The following is a 20,664-nucleotide window of genomic DNA, read 5'->3' on the forward strand; positions in this document are numbered from 1 at the left end:
GTAAGCAAGCTGGGATGAAAGCTGAAGCCAAGTAAATTGGAGTGAAAGCCAACCACAAGCAATCAAGTTGAGGAGATTAAAAGAGCATGTTTTATCTAATATCTCCACAAATATTTACAGCAGCGAAGAATGCAATATCTCATTTGGGCACAAAATATGCTTTCTGGAAATTCAATTCTTGAAAGCTAAAACTACTTCCAAATAAATTGTAAATCAGTGGAATGTTACAAAAAAAGTCCCAAAATTTTAGAAAACCTAAATATACTGGAAAACTACTCTGTTGGGCGATTTACAAACAGAGAAAAAGGTTTTTACACGGTTGGTTTCTGACTCAAGAGCGGAGGTGTATTCCCCCAGTGCGTGTTGTGCAAGTCCTACTTCAGGGTAGCTGTCAGCAGTCTTTGAATGTTTTTCACCAAACAGTTTAATTCTGATATCGGATCTCAAATGCACGCTTGTGTGACTCGAAAGCGGAGGCGTAATTCCCCAGTGAATACTGTGCGACCCCTATTTCATGGTGACTGTCAGCGGTCCTTAATTCATCAAACAGTTTAATTCTTATATCAAGTGCACGTGTGTGTGACTGCAGAGCGGAGGTGTCATCCCCTAGTGAATGTTGAGCGACCCCCACTGAATGGTAGCTGTTAGCAGTCCTCGAATCTTCTTCACCAAACAATTGAATTCTGATATCAAGTTCACGCTTGTGTGACTCAAGAGCGGAGGTGTATTCCCCCAGTGAATGTTGAGTAAGCCCTACTGAACGGTAGCTGTCAGCGGTCTTTGGATGTACTTTGCCAAACAGTTTTAATCGGATATCAAGCGCACGTTTGTGTGACTGAAGAGCGGAGGTGTAATCCCCCAGTGACTGATGGGTAAGCCCTACATCTCGATAGCTGTCGGCGGTCTTTGAATGTTCTTCACCAAACAGTCTTCGTCGGGTATTAAGTGCACGTTGGTATGACGTTAGAGCTTCCGCGTAGTTGCCGTTCCGGTGATGAATTTCACCTTGGTCCGAATAGGCCCGCGCCATTGCCTCCTCGTGCTTTTCTGGACTTTCTCCGACATTTCCTTTCTTTTTCATGGTTTGTTGCAGTGCTTTTTCATGTACGCTCGCCATTTTGTTCGTAAGCGTTATAGCGTCCTCGTATTTGCCAAAGCCCTGAAGCAAATTAACAGCGTTGCCATGAAATTTGAGCCAACCAGGTGTGACCGTTCGGAGTTCAAACACGGATTCCTTTATTATTTTCAGCAATAAGTTGCCAAAAGCTCGCTTGGTGTCTGTGGTCAAAAACTTTCGTACCGCTTCGCGTACAAGCATGATAACATGACACTGAAGAGGTTCGTTTACCAAAGGATTGGCCTTTGTTGTCGGTGTGTTACGTTCAACACCTTCGTTTGTTACCACGATTGTTGTCGTGGGAATCACTACTAATCCCATGTCCCCCACATCTCTGCATTCCTTCAGTGCTTTATTGTAGAACTGGGAAGAGTTCATGGAGTCATTCTTACACTGATAATAAATAGCTAGAATTTGGGAGACAATAAGCAGTAAAATTCGATGTTCCGGACTGGTCCCTAGGGAAAAAAGTGCTTCTTCCAAAGCCTCCACTCCAGACTCCGTCTTCCCGATCACACATTCATGGATTCCAAAGTAGCACAAGTATTTTCCTATCTCTCCATCACTGTCAGAAGAAGCAGACAATTGAAGCTCCTTGGATTCAGAAAGCAACTTCTTTGTGTTTCCACCTGAGCCCCAGGTTACGTAGTTAAACGCATACGAAATGAGTAGGCGCCTGTAGAAAACAGTTTTCCCAGACTGTTTGGCCGCCATTATTGCTGAAGCGAAAATTCTATGAGGCGGCCCGGTCCAATAAAGCGAGTCCACAAAGAGCTCTGCTTTCGTCAAAACATCAAAAACTCTGTCGGCCGTCTTTGAATCGCAACAGCCCTCAATCAGACTTTGAACAATGTTATTTTCGTCTTCAAAGAACTCCATGAATGCTGACATGGAACGCCCAGAAAGGAAATTCGCATTGAGTTTCTCGAATAAGCCAATGTAAAATGCATAAAAGCGAAATTTTGAGATGAGAACTGTTTCTTTCATCTCATTTTCTCCCTTTTCTCTAGAAAACGACTGAATTAGTTTATGCATAGTGAATTTACCAGAATTTGAACAATCAAGAAGGGATTTCCTCTGAAGTCTTTGCAATAGCCTCTCTACTTCGATTGCTCTGGTTATCCCCAAAACGGCTGCGGCAATCTTAAAATCAAAATGATCTGGAAGAATACACAACGATACTAGCGCCTCTTGGTCTTGTGTAGATAGTCTCTGGAAGGAGGACTCGAAGAGAGACTTCAATCTCAAGTGGCTCGGATAATCTGGGTTGTCCAACATTTCTACCACGTTTTCTGTACACTCCAGGAATTCATCAATGCACTGACTTGCTCGAGCCAAATCGTCAGGAATGGATGAGCACATTAATTTTATGGCCAAGGGAACCTGCCCACAGAGTTGCGAAACTTTTGTCAAGTGATAAGGGCTCACTTCTGGGAGCAATTCCCGAGCTAGGGTTTGAGAAGAAAACTTGTCTAGCTCTTTTATTCTGACAGACACGTGTCCTCGAAAATGTAAATTCAAAAAGGACAAAGACTCCCTTGTGGTTAAAAGAAACTTGATCTTATTACTGCGACTGAGAATTTCTCCAATCAAATTCATAACCTCCTCCTTCACGTCTGGAACGCCACATTCAAAGAGGTCATCAGCATTATCCAGGATTACAACACAGCGATCCGAAAGTCTGTCAAAAATTAGGCAAAGCTCGTCATCAGTTGATAAACTCTGCAACTTTTCAGTTCCTAGTGTCACGGTCTGTCGGAACAGACCAAGAAATTTTGACGTTAAGTCGCTTTTTGACTTCAGTTCACGTAATGAGAGAAAGTACACGGGCGGCTCACATGCTTGAAGACGATGTCCAACTGCGATTGCGATGGACGTTTTTCCGAACCCTGGCGGACCCCAGACGGAGACGAGTCGGGTTGATTCGGAGGTCACGTGACCAACAATTTCGTCACATTCTTCCTGTCGGCCAATGAAGTGGGGAACCTTTGCAGGAAGATTTGATCTTGGCAGAATTGTTTTAGATCCTGTCAATAAAGTAACCAACATATAGTGAAGAAATCGACGAATGAATCAACAAACGAACGAACAAACAAAGAAAGGGACGAAGGGGGGGGGGGGGGAGAGGCTTGCTTGTAGAGGTAGCGTGCATATACACAAACAGTTTAAGAAGAGGCACTTAAACCCAATACAAACACCCTGTCCACACCAGGAAGCAAATGTGTAAAAATACTAAATATTAATTCTCCATGGGAACTATCAAACATTTCAACTTCCCAACCTCACGTCAATCGTTCTCTAAGTTTCCAAACATTTACTTCAACGTTTTCATTACCATGATCGAGTAATTAACTCACCTTACTGGCTGTCAAACCTCTTTTAACATATGTAAAGAAATGATAGTTTTATGTTAACTTTATGTTAAACTTGGTACGATTTGATTTATGTTAAAAGTGGTACGATTTGATTAGTAGGGCAGCAGAAGTTACCCTACTGATAACATCATCAATTACGCATTGATAATCACCGATACTCAGTGGCTGATCAGAATCATTGATTACCCACAGATTGTTGTTCCCTGATACCATTCATCACTGTTCTTTTCCTCTGAATTTACAAATTACAAAAACTAACCTGGATTGTTCTCCATTCTCTGACTTGTGACTTCTTCTTCCAGTTGTTTGATTTTCTTTCCTGTCTCAAAAACGTCGTTTTCTACTTTGGCAAACCCTTGCTGCAGTTGTTCCACTCTGTCATCGGTCCTGGCAAATCCCTCCTCCAGTTGTTCAAATTTGTCATCGGTCCTGGCAAATCCCTCCTCCAGTTGTTCAACTTTGCCATCTGCTTTAGCTAGTCCCTTTTCCAATCTGTCAACTCGAATCAATAATTCGTCACTGAGCGTTTTCTCCAGGGACACAAGCTTTTCCATTATTTCTTGCTTCTCTTTCATCTGTTGTTCTTTCCACTCTAGCATTGCTTTCAACAGCTCACTTTGTTTCCGCAATTGAACTCTTGTTGACGATTGCTCACCTTGGATGGAAGTCACAGTGTTTTGTATTTGAGCTTGCTCTTTTCTTTGCTGAGCCAGTGATTCTTGAATGGCTGATTGTTCTGCTTCAGTTTTCTTGTAGCTCTTAATGAGTTCTTTGACATCTTGTTGCACAAGGGAAAGAAGATTTTGATCCACAGCATGACCCATACACAGCTGACAACCTGAAATCAAACAAAGCATGAAGAGTTTCACAAAACGGAAGGCAACTTTTGTCAGGGGGTCGGATGATTGAGCGTGATAAGGGTTGTAGGGTATAATGTATGCATGGTAGATTCAGAGCTAGAAGATCAACAATTGACATGGTCTTCTCTTTGCGACAGCTGCAGGAGAAATAAAGAGAGCTGAGACGGCCGCTATACGTCGCATTCATCAACCTGACCAAGGCCTTTGACTTGCTCAGCAGGAAAGGCTCTTCACTCTGCTACAGAAGATTGGATGTCCCCCAAGTTCCTGAGGATGATCACGTCCTTTCATGAAGACATGCATGGCACCGTCCAGTACGATAGATCTTCCTCGAACCCTTTTCCAATAGAGCAGGGTAAAGAAAAGGCTGTGTGCTTGCTCCAACTCTCTTCGGCATCTTTTTCTCGTTGCTGCTGTCCTTCACCTTCAGCCAATCAGAGGACAGAAGCGATGGCAGTCTCTTCAACCTGGCCTGCCTACATGCCAAAAGCAAAGTGTGACAGGTTCTCATGCGTGAGATGCTCTTTGCAGATGATGCAACTCTGACTGTTAACTCCGAGGAGGCACTTCAGTGACTCATCAACTGCTTCTTCCATGCGTGTAGAGAGTTTGGCTTGTCTAACAGCCTAAAGAAGACCAACATCATGGGCCAAGACCTGAGCAGCACCCCAAGCATCTCTATCAGTGACTTCACGCTCGAGTTCGTCGAGGACTTCATAAACCTCCGGTCCACCAGCTCCAGCAACCACTCCCTGGATGCCGAACTCAATAAAAGCATTGGCAAAGCAGCAACAGCCATGGCCTGCCTGGCAATGAGGATCTGTGAAAACCCCATGCTGACCATCAACACCAAGATGCAGGTGTACCAAGCCTGTGTGCTCAGTACTCTGCTCCACGGCAGCGAGTCATGGTCTCTATTCCTGCCAAGAACGCAGGCTCAACACTTTTCACCTGCGCAACCTCAGGAAAATTCTGGGTATCACGTGGCAAGATTGTGTACCAAAAAAGAATGTCCTCGACCAGGCAGGCATCCCCAGCATGTTTGCACTCCTGACCCAGCACCGCCTGTGGTGGCTCGGCCACGTCAGATGAATGGACAGGCGAATCCCCAAAGACATCCTGTATGGCGAGCTCACCACTGGTTCCAGACCTGAAGGAAGGCCTGTCTTACGTTACAAGGATGTTTGCAAACGAGACATGAGAGCAGGGAACATCGATCCAGCAGGCAAGGAGGCAGTGACTGAAGACCGCAGTGACTGGAGAATGATCATGAAAGCATGCGTCCAGAGGAGTAACGAGATGAGAAAACAGCAATGGGAAGAGGGGAGAGAGCGCAGATGGCAGAGGGCAGATTCCCTGCACTCAGAGCGAGGCGTGACCTTCACCTGCAACAACTGCAACTGAGCCTGCCGATCTAGAATTGGCTTGTATAACCATAGCGGTGCAAGAGTTCCATTGTCTCCCGAGACAGATGGACACCAACTCAATTCAAGAGGTGGTAAAAGATGCACAGTAGGGATTGTAGTAGGGATGGTGGTGTGGTAGGTATAGTAGGGGATAGGGGCATAGCAGATGTGGTAGGGGATGAAGTGTGAGAATAGAGGAAACAAGTGGTAGGATTTAGCAAGGGAGGGGGTGAAGATACTGTAGTAGAAGTGGTACGGGATAGAGTGTAGGAATGGTGATAAGGAATGGGGGTGTGGTTACGAGAAGATGAGGTATGTAGGGTTTTTAAAGGCTGTTGAAGCCTTGCAGGTGTGGCAAGGGATAGGTGAGGTAGAGGTGTTAGGGCATGATGCCGTAGAGGTGGTAGGGGTAAGGTGTGGTGTGGATTGCAGGGAAATGGGCTGGGTGGGTGTGAGGTAATAGCACGTGGTAGCTCTTTTAAGACTAGGGCTGACAAAGGCAAAGGTGAGGGCAGGCTGAGAAAATAGAGAAATCAACTCTAAAGTAATTTTAAAATTATACTGGAAATAACCAATTTAGTAAGGGATAATGTGTGGTACAGAGGCAGTGGCTGGAAAGAGGTTTATCATAGAGATGACAGAATTTTTGCAGCGGAGCACCAAGGGCCACCAAGTGGAGCCCCATACTCATAGAAACCCATGAATCGCTTTTCTTGTGGTTAAAATGGTTAGCGGTATTGCTACTGGGCACGTATGCATGACGAAAAAAAATGATGTTGCACAACATGGTGGTCATACTCCAGCTAATGGGACATGTGGCCTTGGTTTACACTGTGCATCTTTGATATTGGACATCCATTTATGGTCAACTGGCACCTGTCAAAATAAGGTATCTACTGACCAGTATCATGTGACCATATTGCAGGCTCAAGTTTTGAGCTCACTGAGGTCACATGTTTTTTTTGAAGTTAACCACTGACCAAGTACATGTACCAGCTTCTAAATTGGACTGCGGGCTCAAACCAGGTTAACTTACTGTAATCAGGGCTGGGTCTGTTCAGGACTGAGCTGGCTAACGCTAACCCAGATTGAAAGTGAACCAAAGTGTACATTTTTCTTGTATAAAAATGTTTTTAACTGCTTATGTTTTGTGCAGTTTGAGATTTAATTATCAATATACACGGCCGAATAGAAACTCAGCCTCTTAAAAACACGTGCTCAGGGAGCTGCAAATGACTGACAGTGGGCTGCTAAAACATTATCAGCCCTACAACTGATTGGTTCTAGCTTTATCATCTGATGGATTTTAACCAATTAAAGTAAGCATAGTGCTGATGTGGCAAAACCATTCAGTAATGGAAGAAATTAGCAGTCAAAATTCATATTTCAGGCTGGAGCCAGGATTAGAACAAATTAGCAGCAAAGGCTCAGGCAGAAAATACATTGCGTGTGGATCAAAAAATTTGAGAAATGGTGCGACAAACGAAAGCTGAAAGTTGACCTCAATTGTGTAACAATGGTCGAGCTTAATGAATTACCACAAAATTCTCTGCTGAAGTCAAGTCGGAAAAGGCCAATGGCCACCAACAGAAAGTACTCTCACAGTTATTCCTACTCTCACAGATACCTTTGTGTATAGCAGCATAGACAGTTTCAAGGATAACTTTGTGCTTTGGGAATATTGTTTATTTTTACCTGGACGCAAATACACAATATTCCCCAGAAAAGTCATGTTTTGCCCTTATTATTCAAACTCAGAAGTCCAAACAATATATTAAACAGAAACCTCACTGGCAAGTTAAAAAAAAACTCAATTCAAAATTCTCACTTATTCTGGGTTAGCTTAAGGTCATTTCACTGAAATAGAACCTGCCCTGAGATTTTTGTCAAACTTTACCTATTGATTGTTTATATTATAGGAACTTAAATTTTGAAACAAAAATGAGAGGTCCCCATGTTTGTTAAGGAGCAACAGCACCTTGTTTGTACCCAATAAATCCTTATATTAGCACCATGATTATAGTCTTAATTGCTTGCTAAATTCATGTTTCTGACGATTATTTCTTTTTCTACACTGAAAATTGGTCCATATTATTTCATATAGAGAAATTTATTACTCAATTCAAAACAACAGAAAAAAATGATGGGTCACTGTACTCGTTTTCGAGGAAATGACTATTTACCTCTATGGCGGGGTCCAGCCGTAAAGACAAAGCTGCCATTTTTTAATGTGCGGGCGTTAATCACGTGTGAGATCATGCGCAGTAGGGATGCGCAGTGAAATACTGGGAATGACCTTAATCAGGCTTTGAACAACCCAGCCCAGGAGCTCCGCTTTTAGGCTTGGCTAAATCTATACATTAGACAATGTTTGGCTGACTGCATGACTTATAGTCCTGATGGCAGCAGAATCAACTTGCAGGTCCTTAACTAAACAGTGAAGATATAAATGACTGGATTTATATAAACTGTGCTGATTTCAACACAACCACCCTGACACTTTTCCAAGAAAATTACACAGACTTTTTCACTCACAGGCAGTCTGTCCCACAGCCTACCCACCTTACTTTTGTCTGGCTGACTGGCTGCCAGCCCCTAAGGCTGAAGGGCATGGGTGGCCAAAGCTTGTCCTGCAAAGGAAATGACCAGTTAAGCTGACAAAAGCCTCTCTGTGACCCAACCCACCCCCCTGGGGATAGACCCAGGGGCCCACTTGGAATCAGCTGGTTAAAGCCAGGCACCTGGCCTGTCTGCCCCAACCCTCCTTGACAGCAGCCCTCCTGGGTTTTCAGGCGCAGCAAAGACCTGTCTGCGGGTTATCGCCAGCAGGCAGGCATTGAAGTGTTACCCCAAATTTGACTCAGTTTTCAAAAGTTATGACATATTCAAAATAAAATAAACTAAAACAGTGAAGATATCACTAATCATAGATTTCAACAGGTATAAATCATGGTGATAAAAATTTAAAGTCTGCAGGATCTGAAAGTAGATGTAGCTCTGAACTTAAACCAGCTTCAAGAAACAGTTTGGCGACAAAACTTTAGTAATTTGATTGCTAAGTATATTCAGGTGAAATGTTTGGTGCATGTGTAATAATAGGGAGTTTACGAAACAATGACGGCAAAGGCAATGGGAACATCACTGAACAAAAGAATTAATGAGCAGTACAATGGCTGTGCACGTGCGTTATAATTCTTGGTATATTTCTTTGCCGTCCTCTGCAAAACAACAACGTGAAATGACCAAATTTTGTATTGTCTGGAGAACGTGAACCACGACGGCTAATTTTTTAAATTTTTATTTCAAAGTTATCGCTGTGTTCCGGAATTAGTTTTGCGATAGTTTTGACAGTGAGAAACAAAGTAAATGACTTAAGAGTATCGCGAGATTCGTTGGTAAAATATAAATCATTTTTTAATTGACGTTGTCCTCGGCGTTGGCGTCACGGTTTCGTAAACTCCCTAATATTAGGTGATGAAATTACGGCGTAACCAATTCAGTGACTTGTTCTACCAAAATATTCACATTCAAGGTTGAGGAAAGTCTTTCCGAACCCTGTTAGAATTAACTGGTGAGAAAATCTTATCATAACCCTGAGAGAAGTTTAACTCCCACTTTAAGTGCATTCATGCTTCAAAGAATTTATTCTCAGAAACATACTACATGCCGATAAATATATCCTGAAACAAGCACTGTCACTCATAGCACTGAAACCTAAGTTGCTGTATCAGATTTAATAGGGAGTTTAAGAAACCACGACGGCAATGCCAAGGACGTCAATCAAAAAATGATCTTATATTTTACCTACGATTCTCACGGTACCCTAAAGTCATTTACTTTGTTTATCACTGTCAAAGCTATCATGAAACTGAATCTAGGACACATCGATAAATTTGAAATAACAATTTAAAAAATCAGCCGTTGTCATTCACGTTCTCCAGACAACGCAGAATTTGGTCATTTCACGTTGTAGTTTTGTAGAGGACGGCAAAGAAATGTACCAAGAATTATAACGCATGTGCACAGCGATTGTTCTCCTCATTAAACCTTTTGTTCAGCGACGTTGCCGTTGCCGTCACGGACTTCTTAAGCTCCCTAATTTCAAAGTTATGCTAAGAGACCAATGATATGACTTGTTGACAGAACCTGACAACAGATTACTCCCTTAAGTGATAGTTTATAGATTTAATTTATAGAGAATTGTGTTCATTGCCCCTGGCCGTTTCTAAGTCCCAAATTAATTTCCTAAGTGATTTTTGCTTCTAATACTCAATGGACCACAACATAACAAGGATAACCACAGTAAAATTACCTGTATTAAGCAGACCCCATATTAAGCAGACATGGACACCAGCTTGAGTCCCTAAATTTTCTTCCTACATTTACTGTACAATGAACCTGCATTCGCTGAACACCTCTGTTAAGCAGATCTATGCGAACACTAATATTAAGCCATTTTGTTACACAAAACCTGCAATACGCAGACAGTTTAAGGGCTTTTTACTTCTAAAAGCTCAGCTCAGACTCCTTTAACATTGCTCAGCAATATCATTTTAAAGCTAACTGTAGATTATTCCAGATTGATGCATTGACTGACTGGACATTGTGCTATGAGCAGTCTTTGACCTTACACTGTGTTGCAAAACGGTAAATAATTAACTATCATTGCACAATATATCAGAACCTGTTTAGGGCAGATATCCTGTAGTGAGTGTCCCAAGGAAGTCTGCTTAACGCACGTTTCACTGTACAATCTGATAATGCAATTCTAGACATATTTGAGCTTACATCATTCTGACTGACTACCTAATGACCCATTTCACCTGGGGGGGGGGGGGGGGAACTCCCATGTAAAGAGGATGGGGATGCTCATCTGAAATTTTAAAAATAACCCTTAAGAGATACCAAGCTCGTGTTTTGTGGGCGTGCCTTGGAAGTTTTTTAAGAGGTACCAATTGTGAGAGGAAAATAAAAATCAGTTGATTTTCAAATATCTCCTGTCATATTGTTTTGGCTCGATACCCTTAAAGCCACTGCAAAACCTTTCGTAGTGGACCTTTTGGGGCTGAACAGCCTAAGAGGTGCCACAAATGCTTTTTAACCCTTAAAAGGTACGATAAGCACCCCGTACTTGCTATGTGGGAGTCTCCCCACTGGGCCATTTCGGCTGATTTGACTGTGAACATGTAAAAATATATTTCATTGGGAGATTATTTTGCCAAACATCTTCTTTCTAATTCCCTAATTTCCCTTAATAATCAATTGCCAAATGATAAAAAATGATAAAAATTCTCAAAGAACGGAAACTGGTTTACAATTAATTATTAAATATCATTTAATTGCCAATTAGCATGCTGAGAATTTTGCACGTACAGTGGAACCTCAGCAAACGGTGACACCTCGTTAATACAGTCACCTAGTTATTATTAGGCAGGTCTTTTTTGTCCTGGCAAATTTTCATTTTCTTATAAGAAAACCATGTTAATGTGGCCACCCTATTAATATGGCCAAGCACCACATTCTGAAATCCCAACATGTAATTTTACCCTGTTAGTTTGGCCACTTGAACCAGTTATGTTCACCTTCCCATGGTTGATATTGTATTATATCAAATTTTTCAATTTGTATCTGCATTTGGAGAGGAGCAGTTGTGATATAATTCTGTCAAGACTTCACTCAGCTTAGTCCAGTCATGAAATTTGACCCTTCCCCTTTAATATAGCCACCCCGTTAATTACTTAAGGCCAATTTTTCATGGCCCGTTGTGACCATGTTAACCGGGTTCCATTGAATGTTATTAAGATAAAAACGAGTCACTTGTAGCTCCCACAAAGACAGGAGTAAATTAAAGGAAACCTTCCTATGATCATACATAAAACGCGTCTTAAACTCCCAGACAGAGGTTCAAATTGATTTCTGCAATCAAACCAAAGACAGCACAGAACGCGACAGTTTCATCCAAAACGCTATCCATAAAACCAGAATAAATCCAGAAAAAATTATGAACTTGACGAAGCCAAGAGGATTAAAAGGGCATGCAATTCTGCGGTTTCACGCCATGGCGGAAGTGACTTCCTTTACAACAAAGCGTTAATTCCCAGTTGTTACTTTACACAAGTTGTTTCTGTATGTTAACATACCTGGCAGCGTTAGATGTGATCATCAAACCACAAGCTAAAGGTAACATTTTGGCCCACTAATATCGTAAACCTTCTACAGATAGTAAACATAGGCACGCTAGGCGTGCAAGAGTTATTTTTTTGTGTGAAGTGTCGGCAGAAGCATATCAACTATATGCAGGGGCGGGGGAGAACACTCTGCGACGCCTGGCACTTTTTTTGTGTTTGGATCATCCACCAAAAAGTGACGTCACATCCGGTAAAAAAGCGGGCTGAGCGGCAAAATCAAATTTGAATGCGACATAATCGTTCTCTCAGTAAGTAAAATGGTTATATTTCGTAATCGGCGGGATATTTCTAACGTTTTATTTGGCCATGAGAAACAAAATTTTGTCGTCTTCCTCGTCATATCGTTTGATTGAGGAAAAGAACGATTATTTATTCAAAGACACGCTGTTTTGAAGGCGTGTGTTTTTACGAAATGTCGTCGTTTCTTCTTCGCTGAATTCCACAGGAGCCATCGTTTGCGCGGAAATAATGATTTGTAGGTAAGTTGCACTCAATTCAAATATCCTATTCTCTTAGGTAGGTATTACACTGAGAGAAAAGCGCTGTGTCAGTTTTCTAGACGTGGGAGAACCTATTTAACAGAAGCCCATTTTTCAAATTTTCCCTTGACAAACACTTGAGAGTAACGTAGAGGTGTTAATCGTATCACACTGTAAGAATAGACCCACACACATAACGCGGCGGAACTTTCTTGCTGATCGACACTAACGCAAATTCATGTTCTTGCTTGTGACTCAAACTGGTGTTACAATTCTGTTACGATTGGTTAAGAACCTTGAACAAGTAATCTTAACTTTTCCCTTGGCAATTCCTTAATTGGTAAACGCTTGCTTAAACATAGGCAGGCCGTGAACCCCTTAAAAATAAACAAGATATTCTTATGGGCGATTTAGTAATTTGGGCATCTCGTGTTTTTTTCAGTTATAATCTAATTTATTTTTCCGTTTCAACAGTGTTGAGTGTCAGCGACACTATAAAGTTTCAATACTTCCCCCCTCGGATCCTATGAGGTCAAGCATGCATGCACCTTTCATTTCTTCAATTCCTTTCATTTGCCTTGTTTGCTGGCCAAGTTCCTTATCTTATTTGCAGCTTATTTTGAAAGGTTACTCACACATTTTGCCTTATTTTGAGTTTGCTTTCTCTATATAAGCTTACATCAAGACATTTCAGTCCCAGGGAATGACAGAACACTAGCAATTCCGACAATTCTCTCTCATAGAGTTCAATTATTTTAATTCATCACACTTTCACAACTGTTTGCAAACAGTAATGAAATATCATGCCCCAACACCCAGCCATAAAAGGAAGTCTGGGAACAGGTAGTAGCAACAATGACACTGCCAGGCTGGTGAATGTTACAAGCTATTATGAACTCATGTCTGACAATGATGAGTGACCATGAAACATGGTGCGGTGTAACTGAACACCCAGACTGCGAGTGACATTGCTAGTGTTAGTGTTGTGAAAGTGATTGCTAGCTAGTAGTGTCTGTGAACTTGGACCAGACCAGAAAAGACAAGGTTCAATACCAGAAGTTGACTGAGAGTAACAAGTTTGTACTCAAAAACTGAAGCTACCTAATCAGACCAGTCTTAAAGTCAGCTTCATCACAACTTGTCAAGAGTTCCTGAATTGTGTATGTGGGAGGACTCTATGTAATGACATATATGGGGAAGCTCTGCTCAAAAGTTTTCAGGCTTCAGATATAACTATTAAAGGGTAAGGGATTTCTGACAAGTTGATTTCAAGCTAATGAAAGGGTACGGAAATCTTTCTTTTACGGATTTCCCTTTTTCTGGTTCTAAAATGTTGTTGATAATCTCTCATTTACTCTCCTGAGCCAGAATGAGGGGATTCTGATAAATTGTTCAAAGAGATATTTTAAAACTTCTCTCTACGGGTTTAGAAAAGGGATACAGTATTAAGAGGCTGGACTTTGAGATGGAGCTTCCCCATTAAGAACTTTGTAGAATACCTCCCCCACCGCCCCTCCCTGTATAACAAGGATGTTCAAATTGTTTTCTGGAAAAAAGCAATTACCGGTAAAAAACAAAACAGTACCAATTTAAGGGATTGTGTGATTAACAATGTAAGTTCCCATTTGTATTTTGAATTAAAATGGGCCTAACGTTATCCACAACAGTATAAACTAACAATACTTTGCAGCTTCATAGAGACTCAATCTGATAATGAAAACATTACTTTTACATTTCCCCTTCCTTTGTACCTTGTGATATTTTTAGGGAAATTCTCAAAAAGACCCTCTCACAAAGAAAATAAAATATATAAATAAAAATAACTTTTCTTTAATCTTGAAAATGATCTCCGCAATAAAAATGTCATTTTTATGGCTCTTTATCATCTTGAAGTGTGTTGTGAAGAAACTGCTTATTAGGAAAATATAAATGTTCAACAGAAAAAAACAACAAACTCTTCTTTCAGAGGAGCTCCTATATTTTATAATTTTTGTAAACCTCTTACAGAATGCAACTTTTGGTTAGGTTGCACTTCACTGTCAAGGAAGAAATCACACCAGAGAGGCTTTGTATCTTTACTATGATTTGCATTATCAGTAAAAAAAATTCACACTTGGACAGGTCCACTGACACTCTTACATGTATGTTAAAGATGGTAAAAAACAGGTTCAGCATCATCTAAATCAAGGGATTGTATGCCAGTGTGGAGTGTATATTCCAGGAGGTAACCACCTAAGAAAATACAAACACTAAAATTAAAATTAAACAACATCTGAGAACTTTTAGAGACCTCCATCAGTCACAAAAAGATCAAGAACCAGATCTTTTCAGTTTAACAAATTGACATCAGTTTTTCATGCATCTGTCTTGAACATTATTGATCATGAATTCTGCTGTGGATCCACAGGGCGATAGGATACACTCATCCGCAAACACAGGAAAAACTGACATCATTTTGTTTTTTTAAAATAACAAACTCATTGCCAAATTGTATGCTCTCGCTCATTGACACGCCTCTTAAATTATAAATTCATGTGCCTACAGGTCCACTTATTGATGATGAAAATTAGCCAATGAACGCACAACAATTTCTACAGTTATCGTAAAAAGTATAATTTTTCTTAGTAATGATTATTTTGTTAGTGAGAGTTTCAGAGGAAAAGTCCAGTGTAAAAATGTTATCTCAACAGAAAAAAATAATTTAGTTTAACAAGAGGAATTCAGAGGAACACTGATTAAGAAGAGAAATAAAGTGCATCTCTTGTTTGCATTTCTCTTGTGGGTATTTGCTCATTTACCTGACGTATGAAAAACAAGATATAATGTATAATTTTTACCTCTGCTGTAAATTTTTCAAACCAGTTGTTTTCACTTTCAGAGTGGTTCTTAAAAAGAATCACAAGCACACTACCCACCCACTCTGTCCCTATTTCTACCCTACAACAGTTCAGCCAGGATCCCATATCAACACCCCAACATAACCCACCATAATACTCCCATACTACAATACAATCTTTTTTTATTATTTTGTACAGACATACCCAGATTAAACCATCAGATCTCTGACCTTTTGGTCCACTTCATCTCCACTAGGCCACGAGAGCAATCAGTGCAAATTTATTTGTATTTGTTGGTCTAATTTATTATTGCTCTCAGATTTCCCCTTCCCCTTTGATGAAATTAAATTGGTTTAAAAAAATAAACTGCTGTAAACTAATTAAAGCAGAGATAGAAATTGAGCCATAAAATTACTACAATTTTGGTATGAGGATATTAAAATAGCTATAAGTTATTAATATCCATATGTTCTATTGTAAAGAAAGTGTAACTACTTACCGGTAAATTGAACTTCATTGTCAGAGACAAAAACCTAAAAACATCTAAATGCAGGTCAGTGAAGACATTGCCAGTTTTGCTTTTGCCAACAACCACTCCGCCTCAAAAATATAGAAGATAATGACAAAATCAATAACAAAACCAACCTCTGTTAATTCAATAACCACACCAAATTCCCCTCCAAAATTCTCTTCGTCTTACAGTAAAATTTTGGCAACAGCATAAATTCAACTCAATGCTTTAACATGCTTCTCTCATTAAACTTTTACCCCTTGAGTCAGAATTTGTAGGTGTATCACATAGAATTTCACAAAAGATTAAAAATGCTGTTAAACTTTTGTAAATATCTGCATCATGTGTAAAATATGCAAATGAGATGACTGATGATGTCATACACTCAACCCAATATTACATCAAGTTGGTAGGCTTATAGTTCTACTGGAAACACACCTATGGCTATTGAAATTATACACAGCCTGTATTTTCCCATGGCAACTCACTCTTTTCTAGTCCCCTCTAACCTGAGGCCACAACTTCGACCTTATAATATTAATATGCTTGCTGAATCATGCAGATGAGGCACCATTGACAAATATCAAAATGGAAAGCCAAAGGTGGCCAGAAAAGCCTATATCAGAGAAGGTTGAAACCCAGTATGTTGCCATGGTAACAAAACTGTTAAGCTCATATTATGGAGGACATCTGCACATTTCATCATAATAGCACTTTTAAAGCACTGTCCCTAGGAGCCTATGGTCCCTTGTATCTGGACAATAGTTCGAAACTTGTCTGGGGGACTGGATGATCTAAATGGTAGGTGGGAGACTCCCAGAACATTGAAGAGAGTTGCAAGAAAGATTGTAAAACTAGCTCCTTGCGGGCACTGATCATTAGACACTAACACTACTAACATGACTGAGTTTGGACAATATATATATTGTTTTTTTGGATACATGTAAACAATGTACTGTTACTGATCATACAAGAGGTACCTTGCTACTGAGTTAAGTCTTAATGTGTGTATTTAAAGGAGAAGGTCACTCCAAAAATGTATATTTTTCGTCAATGCTATATGAAAACCTTGCACTTTAAGGTTAGCTACTCAGAGAAGTTTCAGCCTCTAAAGTGCAGGTTTTCCTTATGAACTTCACCTGCAAAGAAGCCCACAATTTGAACATTGTTGCCACAATTTCAGACAGTACTCAGCAGCCAGGTCCCATTTTCGTGTCCTAATGGCTTCCGACAGTTTTCACTGTGTGCCAGGATTCCAGCGTCTTTCTTATACGGCTTTCTTATTCTTACGCTGGGATCCTGGCACACGGCAAAAACTGTCGAGGCTGACAACAATTTGTGCCCTCTGCTGGGACAATATAACATTCTTTTAAACAAACGCTAATTTTACACTTAAGCATTCTCACATTCTTTCACACGTATTCTATTTAATATATGCCATTAGCTTGTTATATTCAAAATTCTTAGGTCTGTTTTATCATTTCATTTTTGTCTGTCGAAGACAGCAGACTGGCTGTTGAAAGCTCACAATTTTAATCAATTTTACCAGAGAACATTTTTTACCTCTTTTATAATGAATCCTGGTATCGGATCTTCAATATTTTAAGCAAACAATCACTTTAAGATCAAACCAAGCTAGAATTTTCAGCCCACCCACAATGAAGCAATCACACCTGACCTTTGTGAATTATTTGATGCATGCATATGAGACAGCCATTTTTCATTTTTTCTTTATGAGATGGAAGGTAGATGACATTTAAACATTGATCACATAATGAACAAAAGTCCTGTTGCTACAGAGCTACATTGTACCCCCACCAGATTAACAGAAGATGAGGTGCTGAAAACAGATCTTTGGAAGAACTAAAAAAAGCTGTGTAAACAACCACCAGAGGCCTGTGTTCCCACAGCATCTCTTGTTGAGTTAATTTGATATAGAACATAACTTTAAAATCTCAAAATGGTTCCACTAACTAATTATGAAGTCCTACAAGTATGAGAATTTCAGATTGTATGATTGCAACCAAGTATGAAGTTTGATAGAGAAACAATGGTAAATCTTACAATTCTACTTAACAATATTATTGAATTGCGAGGTCAAGATTCCCATCAGGTGATAATATGGTTGATACAGCCTCAAACTATCACCTCGAAGAAGTCTGGACCTCATAGTCCAATTCTTGAAAAGGAAGACAGAAGATGTTCTCTATTTTATTATTAATAGATAATAATTTAGAGGTTAAAGCTAATTACAAGATAAAATCTGAATTCTATCCAGCATGTAATTATGAACCACTTTACAGTACCTGGGAGGGGGGGAGGGGTACTCCCAGAAAAAAAACCCAAAACCCTTACTCTATTGATCACCAAAATCTGAGATTTTCCATACCCTATTTATGCCCAGACCAAAAATTTGACAACCTATTTACAACCGTTGCCACTGACACAGTTGCCCTAAACATAAGTTTTGAAGCCCTTTTGTTCATGGTCTTATCAATAATGATGAAAAAGTAGTGTCTTCTAAACAACATTACCCAATTCAAGACTACAGTAGAGTACAAAACCCATACCCTATTAAGACCAAAGTGGCCAAAATCGAGACCCTATTTATGACCAAAACGGCTGAAAAACCCTACCCTTTGGGGCCACACATACCTATATAGTGCATATAAGGGAGTAACCTTAACCCCGCTGCTCCGGGTCACAGTAGAAGTGGGTATCTGTCAAAAGTGGGAGTTAAGTTAAGAGGTAACGATATACCATACCATTGGGAGCTAACCCTAAACAAGCCAACCCCCTCTTTTTGAACTGCCCAAAGAAGTCGATCCCCAGGCCGACATTGCAGTTGAGACAATACAGAGGAATGTACAATTAACCACTGGATGACTGAAGGAAAGTTCTACTCATCTGGACTGCTCCATCCCTTTGCTGATCTTTTCGGGGAAATCTGATATCCCCAAAGTACGCATTTACAATGAACTCTAGCTCTCAACATAGATTATTTCTTACAGAGAAAAAAGTATTCAACAAGAGATACGGAAATAGGATACTAACCTTGAGTAGACGATTTTTCACCACACGCACGTGGATACAGAGCTTCAACTGTGTTCACTTTTAGAAAAAACCGGCTTCTGTTAAACATGTTCCCATAGTACACAGTGCAAACTATGGCCAGCAATGCTTCATGCAGGTTGTTGTTAACATTATAGGCTATTGCACTTAGTGTTATCACCGAATCACGAACAATAAGAACCAAAAGTCGGAACAACCCGAGTTTTGCAAATGTGTAAAATCCGCCATTCGATGACAGAAGGCTCTCCGTTATTTTCCTTCAAAACAATACTGAACTGTTTTCTTTTGCCGAAAGTTCTGCTTAAAAAGTCGAAGAAATGTGCCTACAACATCTTTCTATCCTCAGTATGAAAGGACACGAACCTGATGGTTTGCAAATAGAGGAAAAACTTCCCCAATCGAAACGCTATTTTTTCGCTTTGTGAAACGAGCTGCGCGGCGCAGTTTAAACCGGATGTGACGTCACTTTTTGGTAGATGATCCAGATACGCAAATTTCAGGAGTCTTCTGCGCCGCCCCTGGACTTATATCATCAATCAATTATGCAAATCAGTGGTTACAACGAGAAGGGTCTTTCCCCCTTTTTACCTCATTTTAACGTCATATAACTTGTATCATCTGTCAATTATGCAAATCGATGATTAAGAGGACACGGGACTTTCCCTCATTTTGCTTTATTTCATGTCATGGAACTTGTGTAGGAAACGAAAGGAAAGAACTACCTGCTTTCTACTCGCTTTCTACCCAAATTTGATTCAATTCGTAGACATGTAACATGCTATTTGTCCCGTTGCGTTCTTCGGCCACATATTATATCCATGTTGAAAATTTCACCAAATACTTTAAAAATCTACCCTTGCTACTCCAGACATTGCTGCCAATGGGAATCAAACTTCAGTTTGAGATGCTAAATAGAAAGACCCTGTTTTCCTGCATGTACAAACATAACATAACGAATAACATAACATCGAGAAGGGAGTTCAAAATACCACGAGCAGGGGAGTAATTTTGACGAGCTTTGAGTCGCGTGGAAAAGTGATAAACACTGTATCGTGTGATATTTGTTCTTGATAAAAATTGAAACTATGGAGAAACTAAACAAAGGGGCCTAATTTATGCTGTTTAAGAGTACAGTTTACTATACAACGTCACGGAAATGATTATCTTTGTTGAGACAATGAAGTAAAAGTGGGTTAGAGGATAGTCTTTCAGCCATTTGATTGCGATAAATCAAAGGTTTCACGATATACTCTCGGCCTAATACGATGCCCTTTACATCGTGAAACCAGCCATCATGTCCCACAATGTCTAACACTGCGTTCCCACTAGACCGAACATGACACTCCAATAATCTGCAGAAAATCGTCTGACTAAAACCTTGAACACTCAGTTCTGAAAACAATTGCAAAGTTGTAAGGTGGAAAATAAAACGAATCTCGTGCATTATAAGGAAAAGCACTTGTGTTGATGTGATATAAAATTAAATGTACAATTTGTGACAAAAGGAAGCAACATTAAATTGATCTAAATTGATCCAGCGACACAGAACAGATCCCAGAGAGCTCGTGCGAAGACTCATGGCTAGCTTGTCTGTGTCCGGGGGAGACTTCCATATAAAAAAGGACGGGGGTGCTCGTCATACCTTTTAAGAGCTTAAAAAAGCGGCTTTATTACCTCTTAGTGTGTTCAGCATCAAAAGGTCCACAGCGGGAGTCTTAGCGGTACCTTTCAGGGTAATAAGCCATGTTTTTCACCCCTGGTACCTCAGGGGTGAAAAAAATGTCAAGCCACGCCCACGAAACTGGGTCTTGGTAACTCT

The 20,664-nt window shown here is 40.2% G+C and overlaps 1 pseudogene across 1 annotated transcript; it reads right to left on the reverse strand.

The window, feature by feature from the left end:
• Nucleotides 1-67: 67 nt before the first annotated feature.
• Nucleotides 68-19,290, reverse strand: LOC110051216 (uncharacterized; annotated as a pseudogene). Its single transcript, XR_016207184.1, has 6 exons — nucleotides 19,209-19,290; nucleotides 15,762-16,912; nucleotides 11,899-14,657; nucleotides 8,321-8,388; nucleotides 3,752-4,330; nucleotides 68-3,144 (listed from the first exon to the last, which is right to left on the reverse strand). The product of XR_016207184.1 is annotated as an uncharacterized LOC110051216 (transcript).
• Nucleotides 19,291-20,664: the final 1,374 nt, after the last annotated feature.

This window comes from Orbicella faveolata, unplaced genomic scaffold (genome assembly GCF_042242905.1).
Source record: "Orbicella faveolata isolate gen_17 unplaced genomic scaffold, um_ofav_v1 contig_2, whole genome shotgun sequence".
NCBI lineage: Eukaryota > Metazoa > Cnidaria > Anthozoa > Scleractinia > Merulinidae > Orbicella > Orbicella faveolata.